The 16390-nt window shown below is 43.3% G+C and overlaps 1 long non-coding RNA gene and 1 pseudogene across 2 annotated transcripts; both read right to left on the bottom strand.

Moving 5' to 3' along the window:
* Nucleotides 1-830: 830 nt before the first annotated feature.
* Nucleotides 831-5238, bottom strand: LOC149981292 (uncharacterized). Its single transcript, XR_016483369.1, has 2 exons — nt 4663-5238; nt 831-2213 (listed from the first exon to the last, which is right to left on the bottom strand). It is a non-coding gene; the product is annotated as an uncharacterized LOC149981292 (long non-coding RNA).
* A 4560-nt stretch (nt 5239-9798) lies between these two features.
* LOC110531221 (sodium-dependent lysophosphatidylcholine symporter 1-like) lies at nt 9799-16026 on the bottom strand (annotated as a pseudogene). The gene is made up of 13 exons (XR_016483558.1): nt 15997-16026; nt 15456-15637; nt 15212-15344; nt 14489-14562; nt 14215-14354; nt 13645-13735; nt 13307-13428; nt 13146-13227; nt 12793-12876; nt 12590-12702; nt 12114-12254; nt 10220-10393; nt 9799-10020 (listed from the first exon to the last, which is right to left on the bottom strand). The product of XR_016483558.1 is annotated as a sodium-dependent lysophosphatidylcholine symporter 1-like (transcript).
* Nucleotides 16027-16390: the final 364 nt, after the last annotated feature.

Raw genomic sequence — 16390 nt, 5'->3', positions numbered from 1 at the left:
GCAGAGTGTACATTCCTCATTGCCCCAAGTACTCCAATGAGCTGCATCAAACTTGGGCTAAGGCTAACTCAAGCCAGTGCAAGCCTTGGACATTCATGGCTTCGCCCGAGGAATTGGTACTGGACCAGTACCCAGTCATGGACCCCATTGTTGCGATCATGGTCCTCCCAGACAAGGAGATCATTGGTAAGTCTCCCCGCTGTCCTCATCGGGCTGCTGATGACAACTTAAAGGACAACTTCTGGCCATGGTGGCTCGCCTCATGAATACAACCACTCTGCTGCAGGCATACCTGCATGGTCTGATAGCTCGCCTGTCCACCGACGGTGACCCTGAGCTGACAGCTGAAATGACTCCGGTGTCCACATTCCTCTCCCTCTTAAATGTTGAGATGTCACGTGCTAATGGCAAAGCCGGGTATACGGTCATCTCGTCATGCAGACCGCTTTGGCTCTCACAGACAGATGTCAGCCTCCGTGAAGAAGGGCACCAAGTATTACTTTTCGGCCTTTCCCTGGTACCAAGAGCATTCACAAAATGCATGGATGTCGCTATAGCACCCATAACATCAAAGGGGATGATGGTACTAAATGACCTAGACCAGTGGTTCCCAAACTGTTTATAGTCCCGTACCCCTTCAAACATTCAACCTCCTGCTGCATACCCCCCTTAGCACCAGGGTCAGCGCACTCTCAAATGTTGTTTTTTGCCATCATTGTAAGCCTGCCACAAACACACACTATGCAATACATTTATTTAACATAAGAATGAGTGTGAGTTTTTGTCACAACCCGGCTTGTGGGAAGTAAAGTCCATTAATAACATTATAATAATAATCAATAATTTTGCTCTTTATTTAGCCATCTTACATATAACACTTTATTTGTTAATCGAAAATTGTGAATAACTCACCACAGGTTAATGAGAAGGGTGTGCTTGAAAGGATGCACTTAACTCTGCAATGTTGGGTTGTATTGGAGAAAGTCTCAGTCTTATATCATGTTCCACACACAGTCTGTATTTAGTTTTCATGCTAGTGAGGGCCGAGAATCCACTCTCACATAGGTATGTGGTTGCAAAGGGCATCCGTGTCTTAACAGCATGACTTGCCAAGGCAGGATACTTTGAGTGCAGCCCAATCCAGAAATCTGGCAGTGGCTTCTGATTAAATTCAATTTTCACAGAACCGCTTGTTGCAATTTCGATGAGGCTCTCTTGTTCAGATATCGGACTGGTGGACTGGAGTGGACTGGAGGCAGGGCATGAAAGGGATAACGAATCCAGTTGTTTGTGTCATCCATTTTGGGAAAGTACCTGCGTAATTGCGCACCCAACTCACTCAGGTGCTTCGTGATATCACATTTGACATTGTCCGTAAGCTTGAGTTAATTTGCAGACATAAACCATACAATAATGGAAAGAATGTTTCCCTTGTTAATGCAGACAGAGAAGAGCTCCAACTTCTTAATCATAGCCTCAATTTTGTCCCGCACATTGAATATACTTGTGAAGAGTCCCTCTAGTCCTAGATTCAGATCATTCAGGTGAGAAAAAACATCACCCAGATAGGCCAGTTGTGTGAGAAACTTGTCATCATGCAAGTGGCCAGACAAGTGAAAAACATCACCCAGACAGGCCAGTCGTGTGAGAAACTCGTCATCATGCAAGCGGCCAGACAAGTGAAAAACATCACCCAGAGAGGCCAGTCGTGTGAGAAACTCGTCATCATGCAAGCGGCCAGACAAGTGAAAATTATGGTAGGTAAAGAAAACTTTAAGCTCGTCTCTCAATTTAAAAAAGACTGGTCAATACTTTGCCCCTTGATAACCAGCGAGCTTCTGTATGTTGTAAAAGCATTACATGGTCGCTGCCCATATCACTGCATAGCAAAGAATACATAAAGAATACATGAGAGTTCAGGGGCCTTGCTTTAACAAAGTTAACCATTTTCACTGGAGTGTCCAAACGTCTTTCAAGCTGTCAGGCATTCCTTTGGCAACAAGAGGCTCTCGGTGGATGCTGCAGTGTACTCAAGTGGCGTTGGGAGCAACTGCTTGCCCACGCGTTACCACTCCACAATGTCTCCCTGTCATGGCTTTTGTGCCATCAGTGCAGATACCAACACATCTTGACCACCAAAGTCCATTTGATGTCACAAAGCTGTCCTGGTTTCCAGTGGTTTGCAGAAGAGGATGTCTTCCTTAATTAACCCCCTATAAACATAACGGACATACAGTTAAAGTCGGAAGTTTACATACACTTAGGTTGGAGTCATTAAAACTTGTTTTTCAACCACTCCACACATTTCTTGTTAATAAACTATAGTTTTGGCAAGTCGGTTAGGACATCTACTTTGTGCATGACACAAGTCATTTTTCCAACAATCGTTTACAGACAGATTATTTCACTGTATCACAATTCCAGTGGGTCAGAAGTTTACATACACTAAGTTGACTGTGCCTTTAAACTGCTTAGAAAATTCCAGAAAATTATGTAATGACTTTAGAAGCTTCTGTTTGGCTAATTGACATCATTTGAGTCAAGTGGAGGTGTACCTGTAGATGTATTTCAAGGCCTACCTTCAAACTCAGTGCCTCTGTGCTTGACATCATGGGGAAATCAAAAGAAATCAGCCAAGACCTCAGAAAAAAAATTGTAGACCTCCACAAGTCTGGTTCATCCTTGGGAGCAATTTCCGAATGCCTGAAGGTACCACGTTCATCTGTACAAACAATAGTATGCAAGTATAAACACCATGGGACCACGCAGCCGCTTAGGAAGGAGACGCGTTCTGTCTCTTAGATATGAACGGACTTTGGTGCGAAAAGTGCAAATCAATCCCAGAACAACAGCAATGGACCTTGTGAAGATGCTGGAGGAAACGGGTACAAAAGTATCTGTATCCACAGTAAAACGAGTCCTATATCGACTTAACCTGAAAGGCAGCTCAGCAAGGAAGTAGCCACTGCTCCAAAACCGCCATTAAAAAAGCCAGATTACAGTTTGCAACTGCACATGGGCACAAAGATCGGACTTTTTGGAGAAATGCCCTCTGGTCTGATGAAACAAAAATAGAACTGTTTGGCCATAATGACCATTGTTATGTTTGGAGGGAAAAGGGGGAGGCTTGCAAGCTGAAGAACACCATCCCAAACTCGGAAGCACGGTGGTGGCAGCATCATGTTGTGGGTAGTGCTTTGCTCCAGGAGGGACTGGTGCACTTCACAAAATAGATGGCATCATGAGGTATGAAAAGCATGTGGATACATTGAAGGAACATCTCAAGACATCAGTCAGGAAGTTAAAACTTGGTCGCAAATGAGTCTTCCAAATGGACAATGACCCCAAGCATACTTCCAAAGAGGTGGCAAAATAACTTAAGGACAACAAAGTCCTTGGAGTGGCCATCACAAAGCCCTGACCTCAATCCTGTAGAACATTTGTGGGCAGAACTGAAAAAGTGTGTGCGAGCAAGGAGGCCTACATACCTGACTCAGTTACACCAGCTCTGTCAGGAGGAATGGGCCAAAATTCACCCAATTTATTGTGGGAACCTTGTGGAAGGCTGCCCGAAAAGTTTGAACCAAGTTAAACAATTTAAAGGCAATGCTATCAAATACTAATTGAGTGTATGTAAACTTCTGACCCACTGGGTATGTGATGAAAGAAATAAAACCTGAAATAAATCATTCTCTCTACTTTTATTCTGACATTTCACATTCTTAAAATAAAGTGGTGATCCTAACTGACCTAAGACAGGTAATTTTGACTAGGATTAAATGTCAGGAATTGTGAAAAACTGAGTTTAGATGTATTTGGCTAAGGTGTATGTAAACTTCTGACTTCAACTGTGTACCAGGAGCTGTGCCAGGCCCGCCACGTCTGATGACTCATCCAGCTGTAGCACATAGAATTCAATGGCTTGTATGTGAAGCAGTAATTGTTTCAAAACATCTCCTACCATGTCACTGATGCATTGTGAAACAGTGTTGTTTGATGAAGGCATTGTCTGTATAGTTTTTTTGGCCTTTTCCCCCAGCATTGTCCCAGCCATATCCGCTTCAGCAGGAAGAATGAAGTCCTGCACAATAGTATGTGGCTTGCCTGTCCTAGCCACTCGGTAGCTCACCTTATAAGACGCTTCTAGCCCCTTCTTATTAATGGTATCTGTTGCTATTATACATGTCTTACTACTCGAAAGTAGTCTTAATTCTTGCTCAAAAAACTCCTGAGGCTTATTTTTCAAATTGGCATGTTTTGTTTCTAAATGTCTGCGCAACAGTGAAGGTTTCATTGAGTTGTGAGATAGTACTTCTGTACATATAATACACTGTGGCTGAGGAAAGGCACTACTCCCAAAATAAGTGAACCCCAAATCAATGTAGTTCTCCTCATATTTGCGTCTCTTCGATGGTTCAACATCCCTGTCTGTTGGGAATACCTGACCTGGACATTTGGCTAACCTGTTCTCAGTCAGGAGAACAGGCAGCAGCAGACATGACATATCTCCTGAAGCATATCTCAGCGCTAGGCCTCAGGTTGAACATGCAAAAAATACACCTGGTCCCCACACAAACTGTGACGTTCGTGGGCATATGGATCGACTTGTCTCTTAGGAGGGCTCACCTCACCAAAAAGCGAGTTCAGAAAATTGTAGCTCACCTCAATCCTTTTGTCCAGAAGGTGACTGTTCTTCAGTGTCAGAGACTGCCGGGTCTCCTCTTCGCAGCCTCCCTTTTGACCCCATTTGGCCTTCTACACTTGAGACCCATGCAGAGGTGGTTCAATGCTCAAGGTTTAAATCCCAAGGAAAACAGGTATGACTGTGTCTAAGGAATGCACGCGAGCCCTGGCAAGACGGTGATCCCCGAAATTCCTTTTCAGGTAGTATACGCCTGATTCCATCGGAGGGAACAGGTTCAAACAGACGCCTCCTTGACAGGCTGGGGAGTATTATTGAAGGGGAGGGCGGCCAGCGGGACATGGAGCTCCAGCTGGTCCAAACAACATGCTGGAGTTGAGAGCAGTCCGACGAGCTCTGCTCAACTTTTTCTCACAACTGCGAGACGTGATAGAAAAATGACATATTTACCTTATTTGTTTGATATTAATAGTTAGCAATTAATACTTAACAAATAGGCGGATAGTTCTGTCCTGTTAGTGTCTGTGTTTTTATGGTCTCCACTCTACTTCCCAGCAACTAATCCGGGCGTATGATCACAGGAGATGGCTTGAGCTGACAAATGTGTTAAAGACTGCATTACATAGACAAGATGTGGTGGGTGTAACCGCGATAGAGATAGCCAGGAGGAGTTTAGAACAATTCCTCATTGTCTCAAAATCATTCTTGCATCTGGGAAACTAAGCCAGGGTGGGGTTAAGACAACAACACATGTGCAGATAACGTCAGGATGACCCCAGTGGCTTATTATGCTCCTTGGTTTGAATGAGGAGGGTTGAACCAACAATGACTGAGCATTGCTAGTGTCAGCTATACAGTGCCTTGCGAAAGTATTCGGCCCCCTTGAACTTTGCGACCTTTTGCCACATTTCAGGCTTCAAACATAAAGATATAAAACTGTATTTTTTTCTGAAGAATCAACAACAAGTGGGACACAATCATGAAGTGGAACGACATTTATTGGATATTTCAAACTTTTTTAACAAATCAAAAACTGAAAAATTGGACGTGCAAAATTATTCAGCCCCTTTACTTTCAGTGCAGCAAACTCTCTCCAGAAGTTCAGTGAGGATCTCTGAATGATCCAATGTTGACCTAAATGACTAATGATGATAAATACAATCCACCTGTGTGTAATCAAGTCTCCGTATAAATGCACCTGCACTGTGATAGTCTCAGAGGTCCGTTAAAAGCGCAGAGAGCATCATGAAGAACAAGGAACACACCAGGCAGGTCCGAGATACTGTTGTGAAGAAGTTTAAAGCCGGATTTGGATACAAAAAGATTTCCCAAGCTTTAAACATCCCAAGGAGCACTGTGCAAGCGATAATATTGAAATGGAAGGAGTATCAGACCACTGCAAATCTACCAAGACCTGGCCGTCCCTCTAAACTTTCAGCTCATACAAGGAGAAGACTGATCAGAGATGCAGCCAAGAGGCCCATGATCACTCTGGATGAACTGCAGAGATCTACAGCTGAGGTGGGAGACTCTGTCCATAGGACAACAATCAGTCGTATATTGCACAAATCTGGCCTTTATGGAAGAGTGGCAAGAAGAAAGCCATTTCTTAAAGATATCCATAAAAAGTGTCGTTTAAAGTTTGCCACAAGCCACCTGGGAGACACACCAAACATGTGGAAGAAGGTGCTCTGGTCAGATGAAACCAAAATTGAACTTTTTGGCAACAATGCAAGACGTTATGTTTGGCGTAAAAGCAACACAGCTGAACACACCATCCCCACTGTCAAACATGGTGGTGGCAGCATCATGGTTTGGGCCTGCTTTTCTTCAGCAGGGACAGGGAAGATGGTTAAAATTGATGGGAAGATGGATGGAGCCAAATACAGGACCATTCTGGAAGAAAACCTGATGGAGTCTGCAAAAGACCTGAGACTGGGACGGAGATTTGTCTTCCAACAAGACAATGATCCAAAACATAAAGCAAAATCTACAATGGAATGGTTCAAAAATAAACATATCCAGGTGTTAGAATGTCCAAGTCAAAGTCCAGACCTGTATCCAATCGAGAATCTGTGGAAAGAACTGAAAACTGCTGTTCACAAATGCTCTCCATCCAACCTCACTGAGCTTGAGCTGTTTTGCAAGGAGGAATGGGAAAAAAATTCAGTCTCTCGATGTGCAAAACTGATAGAGACATACCCCAAGCGACTTACAGCTGTAATCGCAGCAAAAGGTGGCGCTACAAAGTATTAACTTAAGGGGGCTGAATAATTTTGCACGCCCAATTTTTCAGTTTTTGATTTGTTAAAAAAGTTTGAAATATCCAATAAATGTCGTTCCACTTCATGATTGTGTCCCACTTGTTGTTGATTCTTCAGAAAAAAATACAGTTTTATATCTTTATGTTTGAAGCCTGAAATGTGGCAAAAGGTCGCAAAGTTCAAGGGGGCCGAATACTTTCGCAAGGCACTGTATATAGGACTCTGTATTTGTGTAATGGTTAAGTTACTCAGTCCAAAACTCAAGGGGGGTCAACCAGCCTCATTATTGCAATAATAAATCGATATTAAATAAAGATGATTGTTTGAAGAAATGACCAAATCTCTCTCAGTACTGAATTTCCACGACAGACAAACATGTGCTGGTACAGACAGACAGCGCCACAGTGGTAGTGTACATAAACCACCAAGGGGGTCTGGGTTCCATCCGCCTCCACCGCCTCCACCAGATGGCACATAACCTTCTACTGTGGTCACAGAAGAATGTGGCCTAACTAAGAGCTGTACACCTCCCAAGGATTCTGAACACTGCAGCAGCAATGCTGTCTAGGGAAGGGCCTCCGGAATGTGAGCGGCGACTACACCCTGGTCTGGTGGCCATCGCCTCTACCAAAAGGGTTGGCGAGCTCCATGCTGTTTCTGTTAGTGATGAGTGTTATTTTGGTCATGTTGTGTTGCTACCATGCTGTGTTTTCATGTGTTGCTGCCATGCTATGTTGTTGTCTTAGGTCTGTCTTTACAAGTGTTGTGGTGTCTCTCTTGTCATGATGTGTGTTTTATCCTATATTTAAATTTTTAATCCCCTATCCTGGCAGGAGGCCTTTTGCCTTTTGGTAGGCCGTCATTGTAAATAAGAATTTGATCTTAACTGATTTTCCTTGTTAAAGAAAAGTTAAATAAAAATATTGTCTTGGCCTGGGAAAAGTGAGCGTTACTCTGTGGCCTAATTCAGCCTTCCTACCAAAGGTCCTGCCCTCAGGTCACATGAACAGGGAAATGGGGCTAACAGCCTTAGTCATGATGTTGATGTATGCGCTCTGTGTCCTGTGATATCCCTAAATGAGTACGTGGAGAGGCGATCTGTCGCTCTGATCAGCTGTTTGTTTGCTTTGGAGGAAACAACGGTCATCACGTTGGTTTGTAGACAACAGTCTGCAAGCATATAGCCTAGCTGCCCACCCAGCCCCATCCTTTGCAGTAGCGCACTCCAACGGGGGGAATTGCCACCTCCTGGGCACTGCTCAAGGGAGTCCCCCTCTCTGACAGATCTACGGCTGCCAGTTGGGCGTTCCCCAGTCCTTTGCAAGGTTTTACTGGGTGAATGTTGCTAACCCTTACAGTGTGAGCTCAGCTGTGCTTGGTGCTACCTCCCAACAGAAACCTGTGGTTGGTCCGGGTACTGACTCGAGCACCTATGGTGATGTGTTGCTCTAGGCTTTGCCCTACGGAAACCGACTTACTCTGGTATTGTCATCCCATTGAGTGGCTAGCATAGTCCCTCAAGCAAAATAGAATGAAGGTTACTCACTCACGTAACCACAGTTCTATGAGCTATGGACTATGCTAGTCTAGCTGTTGGATCCGTTGTAGCCTCGGGAAGAGTCTTGAGGAAGTGAAGCTACATGCCCAGGTATTTATAGGGGGTGGGAGCATGTGCATCACACCCGTGGCATGGAATTACTCTGATATTAATATCTTGACTCATCCAGCTGCAAGGATAACTAGCATAGTCCCTAGCTCATAGCACTGTGGTTACGTGAGTAACCTTTGTTGTTCATCGACACAATTAACCAAAACAAGGCTGCTTCTAGTCACCTTGATTAAATCCACCTTTCCCACTGATCTCTTCACAGCCCTCCATATTACCAAAATCTCCAAAATGAAGCTCCCTGTCCTAGAAACGCAGTCCAACAAGAAATTCATTATTGGACTGATCCTTGTCTTCTACTGCTTTTGCTTGTTTCGTTCCATTCCTTGATTTCACAATATTCCATTAATTGTCCCTGTTTATTACCCTGTTTAGATTTAAGCAAAACAAATTGCCAAAGGAGACCAACCATGCAGTTTATTAGGCTACAGTTTAAATAAGTTATGATGAACTTCAAAGAGTGGTGAAAGTGCACTGTGATCTTGATGTGCCTTTCCAATAAATATTGAGGGTCTCATACTGGTGACATGATTGATGCTGGACTGCCGTTAGACAAACAAATATTCTCGCTCTTATCCATAATAATCTCCTCCTATAGACCAGCCTAGATGCAGAGCCTACCCCCCACTGTATCTGTCATCTTTTGGCTAGAGTGCAAGTGCCAAGTCCAGAGTAAACACATTTTTTATTTAACCCTACAGTTTTTTGTGACAAAACTATCAGTAGAGTTAAATGCGATGGAAACATACTAAACTTTAGATTTTTATTCGGTACATGAAAACATTTTTTGTGTATTGCGTCATCATGCACTGATTTTAAAGTTAAAAGTGATTTTAATTTAGGAAATCTGTTCCCAAGTATTCCCACACAAATATAGGCATATGTGATTATATCCCAATGTAATCAAAGTTTGAAATGATTTAATTTTTGTCTAATACTATATCTGTTTAGGATTCTTATGGTCAATATGCAGTGTACAAATTATTTATAAATAAGTTCCGACCCCCCGACCATCCGCACAAGTAAAAATCGTCTCATGGCTGAATGTAATTGGGGACTGCTGGTGTAGAAGATCCCCGCCCGTGACATTGGCACAATTGTTTATATATGATTTTTTTAGACAAATGTAATTTTACATTTTCCTTCAGACTAGTTAGACATCCTATGATCAGATTTACGTGAGCAGTGATTAGAATTTGGAAAGAATTCCATACAAGGTGATCTGATTTGGGCTTAGATACTTGTGAATGGGAATTCAAATCAGGCCTGAACTCCAGTGGATATTGTGATTGGTTATTTAACTTTTTAGACTTGTTTAAGTACAACTTGACTTAGTTGGCTGTGACTAACCACATGACTTCAGACTGGACTCATGTGTTTGGTGTCTTGACTGATGAATGTGTGATCCTATCTTCTCTTCTATATCAGTTGAATCTATGGCTTCAACACTGAATAGAGGGAAAACAAGAAAACAGTTAGTGGCCTAGGGCTACACGTATTCATATTCATCATCATGCACATACAAACATCAATAAACTCAGGAATGTGTCAGGGAAGTTGTAATGCAGTATGTTGGATTTAGAGAGGAAGCTATTGTCATAGTAGGAGCACCAAGGCAGCCTATTAGAAGGAGTGTGAATGACTCACTCTCTTCCTAGCTCTCTCTGGAGCTGGAGGAGTCGATCCTTGTTGATGGGGTACAGGTGGAAGAAGACCAGCCCTACCAGCAGTAGGGTGATGGGCACAGGGGCAAACAGCACAATAAGAGCAGTCACCACGTCCTCACTATGGCTACAAGCACCTGCACAATACCCCACAAAACTACAGTGCAAACAAGCATACATACAAACACACATTATACACACGCATAACATAAATACATATATTGAAATAATAGGGTGAAAGAAACGTATTCGGAAAGTATTCAGACCCCTTGACTTTTTCCACATTTTGCTACTTTACAGCCTTATTCTAAAATGGATGAAATTGTTCCCCCCCATAAATCTACACACAATACCCCATAATGACAAAGCAAAAACTGTTTAAAAAAACAACAACGGAATATCACAAAAATTGAAATATCACATTTACGTAAGTATACAGACTCTTTACTCAGTACTTTGTTGAAGCACCATTGGGAGCGATTCCAGCCTTGAGTCTTCTTGGGTATGACGCTACAAGCTTGGCACACCTGTATTTGGGGAGTTTCTCCCATTATCTGCAGATCCTCTCAAGTTCTGTCAGGTTGGATGAAGAGTGTCACTGCACAGCTATTTTTAGATGTTAGATCGGGTTCAAGTCCGGTCCCTGGCTGGGCCATTCAAGGACATTCAACGACTTGTCCAGAAGCCACTCCTGCGTTGTCTTAGCTGTGTGCTTAGGGTCGTTGTCCTATTGGAAGCTGAACCTTCGCCCCACTCTGAGGTCCTGAGCGCTCTGGAGCAGATTTTCATCAAGGATCTCTCTGCACTTAGCGCCATTCATCTTTCTCTCGATCTTGACTAGTCTCCCAGTCCCTGTCACTGAAAAACATCCCCACAGCATGATGCTGTCACCACCATGTTTCCCCATAGGGATGGTGCCAGGTTTCCTCAAGACGTGACACTTGGCATTCAGGCCAAAGTGTTCATTCTTGGTTTCATCAGTCCAGATAATCTTGTTTCTCATGGTCCGAGAGTCCTTTAGGTGCCTTTTGGCAAACTCCAAGCGGGCTGTCATGTACCTTTTTATTGAGGAGTGGCTTCCGTCTGGCCACTCTACCATAAAGGTCTGATTGGTGGTGTGCTGCAGAGAGGGTTGTCCTTCTGGAAGATTCTCCCATCTCCACAGAGGAACTCTGGAGCTCTGTCAGAGTGACCATCGGGTTCTTGGTCACCTCCTCGACCAAGGCCCTTCTTCCCCGATTGCTCAGTTTGGCCGGGCGGCCAGATCTAGGAAGAGTCTTGGTGGTTCTAAACTTTGATCTTTGGGGACCTTCAATGCTGCAGAAATGTTTTGGTACCCTTCCTCAGATCTGTGCCTCGACACAATCCTGTTTCGGAGCTCTAGACAATTCTTTTGACCTTATGGCATGGTTTTTGCTCTGACATGCACTGTCAACTGTGGGACATTATATAGACAGGTGTCTGCCTTTCCAAATCATGTTCAATCAATTGAATTGACCAAATTTGGACTCCAAATCTAGTTGTAGAAACATCTCAAAGATGATCAGTGGAAACAGAATGCATCTGAGCTCAATTTCAAGTCTTATAGAGAAGGGTTGGAATACTTATGTAAATAAGGTATTTCTGTTTTTTATTTTTAATAAATGTGCTACAATTTCTTAAAAACATGTTTTCGCTTTTTCATTATGTGGTATTGTGTGTAAATGGATTAAATATAAAAAATCTATTTTAGAATTAGGTTGTAACGTAACAAAATGTGGAAAAGGGAAGGTGTCTGAATACTTTCCGAATGCACTGTAATAATGAAATTACATTTTACATAATGAGGGGGAGAAAAAGGGAGAGGCAGAGCAGGAGTAGGTGGATGAATGACTCACTGTAATGTCATGGTTGAGATTCTAACAGACAGACCTCCCCCAGCTTACTGCAGAAGGCTTAGCAGGAGAAAAGCAGGCTCCAGGTCCTTGCAGCAGGGGTTACTCAAGGCAAAGTAATCTACCACATCCGGGAGCATGGACCTACATGAATAATAACAGACTGGCTCGCAAATCAGACCACACGCAGATATTGCACCAAACATTGTCTGGGTGAATCGATTGAAGTGTAAAACAGTTTATATTAGTCAACTGGCCAAGTGTCAAATCAGCATATCAGAATATTCAACTCTTGACAGGCTGTCATGGGGAGTTATGAATGAAGTATGCCCCTAGTCACACAAGTCAGCATTGTGTGTGTGTTTAGAGTCATTCAAAGTGACAGAGGCAGAGACAGAACTGGAGCAGAGTGCAGTTCAAAGCAGAGACATGGCCCTGAGCCAAAGTCTTGGCCTTCTAACTGCAGTGTGCTGACTCACCAAGGCAGCAGGAACATGGTTGCCAAGCTGAATCCTAACATCACACACATGGTCACAAAGACAGGCAGGTTATTGGGTACACAAGCTATGATTGTTACAGCTGGGATGAAGAGCTATAAATAAATACAAAAACATTGTAAGTCTCACATAGTAAGTATTTCTGCATAAAATTGTCATAAAGGGAGAAACAATGTTATGCTCACAGATAGGCCGATGAAGATTGTGGTCTTTTTCCCAACTCGTACCAGGATTGCCTGCCACATTGGAACAGCTATAGTGGCTGCTATCTGTTAGGACGAAGAAACAAACAATATCAAACAACAAGGATGTCTTGTGGCTGTAGTTTTCCCTTAAATAAGGAAATGACAGAGGTTAGCTTCCAGCTACACATAAATATATCACATCATAAAGAGTATGATATGCCGGATTAGATAACAATTGTGTTCTGTTACCTGTGTATTGGGCCAATCAGACAGTCCTTTTTGCAGTCAAGAGGGTGTGGGGTGTGTGATATGACTATGTGTGAGGTCGACGGAACTGAACAGAACTGTCTTACCAGCAGAGCCAGGTAAGTGTTGGAACTGGGCCCCAAGCCCAGCTACATGGGTACAGAACAGTGCAAAATTCCCCAAAGACATCTAAAAGGGACAAATGTGCATTAGCTGATTCAAGATGTATTAGTTGATTTATTTAGATGCAGCCCAGGCTAGGATTTACCTGAAAGGCAAGTGCAGCAAAGAGGAGGCCAAGGACCAGTCGTTGGTAAGGAATGTGGCACACTAACATCTTTAGAGTGGTGAGATAGGACAGACGCACTCTAGCCAGACTATAGAGGGGAGCTGGAGACAAAATCAGAGAGAGGTATTGGTGTTGTAGAAAAAATACATTCAAAAGACTTACCAAAACTTTCGTTCCAAGCCCATCCTTTAGCCCACTTCCAGAACTAGACTCTTGAACACATTCTACTGAACCTTGACCTCTCCTGTGCTTTACTCTGGCAGTTCGAAACTGACCCCTCTCTAACCCTAATTCTAGTGTTCTGACCCTTGACTCACCCTGCTGCTCCTTCACCCTCAGGAAGAGGACCAGGCAGCAGAGGAAGAACAGCCCGCCTATGACCAGTGCTGAGGTCAGGAAAGCCTTACGCTAGGGAAAGAAACCTCACAGGTAAGCAAAGCTACACAAGCACAAATGATTCACATGTATGCATTATGCACAAAAAACACCTAGGCCTATGGGTAAACAAACAAGACAAATGCACATACTTGAAATGCAAAAACACACATGGATGCAAGTACATGCACGCACACACACACATGCACACACACATGCACACAAATGCACACACACACACACACACACACACACACACACACACACACACGCTAAGAACAGTTTATTACTGTGTAATGTGATATCCCTGGGACTAGGTAAGTTAATTTCCACTGACAAAGAAATTCTGCTAAACCAACATAGTAGAGGAGTGTTATGTCCTTCAGTGTGTGTGTGTCATTGCTGGGTTAAGTTAGTGTTTGTAACTGGAGAGTAGTTACTTGTACCATGGCCTGCTGTGTAACTCATAATGGTAGTACCATGGCCTGTGGTGTGACTCATAGTGGTAGTACCGTGGCCTGTTGTGTAACTGTCTGTGGCGCAGGGGTGTCAAGCTGTTGACAGGCTGCAGCCCTCTCTGTGTTGTATACAGCCACAACCTGACCCTGAATTGCTGAGGCCACCAACATCGCCAGCATTTCCACACTCATCCCTATCACATAGACAGACCAAGGGACTGGTGAAGCTGAAAAAAACAACAACTAAGAAATGTATGATTTTATCAATTTGTATTCCATTCATCATTATAAGATGGAACACGAGAGAGAGTGGATGTCAAGCTCTTACTGTAGGCTGTGGTAGAGTCTCTGTCTCTCTGGTCTCCACCCAAAAACATGCTCAGCGAAAGGCACATTAAAACACTGTCAGGAGATAGACACAGAAACCATGGTGATGGTGCAAAAAAAGGGACATGTGATACTGTACTGTGAGTCAATAATTGCACCTTGTAACCATGGACACGCTGACACAGGAAGAATATGGCACACAGTAACCCTAAAGGAAGGTGGTCATTATCAAGAGGCAGCGATGATAACCCTGCAGAGATCAGGCTACAGAAAGCAGCTAAGTGATTTGTTTGGGATACGTACAGTAGTAATGATAAGATAAGTGGTCCTCTGTAGCTCAGTTGGTAGAGCATGGCTTTTGCAACGCCAGAGTAATGGTCTCGATTCCCAGGCCCATGTGTGAAAAATGTATGCACACATGACTAAGTCGCTTTGGATAAAAGTGTCTGCGGGTTTGGCCGGGGTAGGCCATCATTGTAAATAAAAATTTGTTCTTACCTGACTTGCCTAGTTAAATAAAGGTTAAATAATTTATTTTTTATTTTTGTATATATATTATTTTACAGAAATGGAGCAAGGCAAGCGAGGGTTGAGGATGTAGACTAGAGGATTAAGACTTGGAGATGGGGCTGAGTGGTCATACTGTATGTGAAGAAAGAGAAGAACAGCCTTGATGTTAACAGGATGAAATGTCTCATCCAGCAGATGAAATTGTAGATCTTACAGTCATGAGGGTCTCAAACAGGCAGCTTGCTGTGAGGTACCAGGGAACACTGAAGGCTTGAGACATGGAGCCTTGGGGTATAAACCACAGCAGGACATAGGAGAGGACCCCAAAAGGCATAGCGAGAACCACCCTGAAAAACACAAAAATACAGAAAGGGATGCTCTGAGAAGGACAGCAAGAATGGATTGCACTGGCCAAAATCAATATCAAAATGGAAGAGGTATTATTGAGATCCACTGACCATGGCATGAGTTTACCAATGGGTGTCAAGCCACTGCGGCTCACCAAGTACCCCACCAGTGAGTCTGTCACAGCATCCCAGGTCCGACTCACAAACAGGATCAGAGAAACATAGAAGGCCTCGATCTGCAAAAGAGCAAGGGACAGACGGGACTCAGACACCCCACAGAGCCTGGTTCCTCTCTAGGTTTCTTCCTAGGTTCCTGCCTTTCTAAGGAGTTTTTCCTAGCCACCTTGTTTCTGCATTGATTGTCGTTTGGGCTTTTAGGCTGTATTTCTGTATAAGCACTTGTAAAAAGGGCTTTATAAATAAATGTAGACAGACAGACAGACAGACAGACAGACAGACAGACAGACAGACAGACAGACAGACAGACAGACAGACAGACAGACAGACAGACATAAATAAATTACTTATCAAGGTCTGTAGTTGATCTGTCAAAGTTTGGAAGCAGCTCATCCTTTGGAATTAGGACTCTCCCGTGGTTACAGTCCACTCCAGATCACCATTTGCTCCTCGACGGGGTAAAACTCTGTCCTACAACTTCAACATCTTTCTCTACTTCTGACATGAGAACAAACAAACTATGAGTATCTGGTAACAATAAACACATGCACACACATTCATGCTGTGCGTGCACACGTCTTAATCCCTTGTGACATTGGACTCCTACCGAACAACCCTGGCCCTTTGAAAGTGAGAAACTCCTGTCGCGGTCTATTTCAGCCCTGTGAACCCACCCATTAAAGTACTACATTGTTTTAACACAAACAGGTGTTAAAACCCCTATAAATTGAAGCCTTTAGATCGCAATATCTACTAAGTTACCATATGGAATTGTTTTAAGATGGTCATAAAATAGTAGGTATAAAAAAAATATGTATGCAGTACCGTTCAAAAGTTTGGGGTCACTTAGAAATGTCCTTGTTTTTTAA

This window comes from Oncorhynchus mykiss, chromosome 9 (assembly GCF_057628025.1).
Source record: "Oncorhynchus mykiss isolate SJ-2025 chromosome 9, ASM5762802v1, whole genome shotgun sequence".
Classification (NCBI taxonomy): Eukaryota; Metazoa; Chordata; class Actinopteri; order Salmoniformes; family Salmonidae; genus Oncorhynchus; species Oncorhynchus mykiss.
Note: the sequence above shows the minus strand (reverse complement) of the source record. Positions and strands in the feature narration are given on the sequence as shown.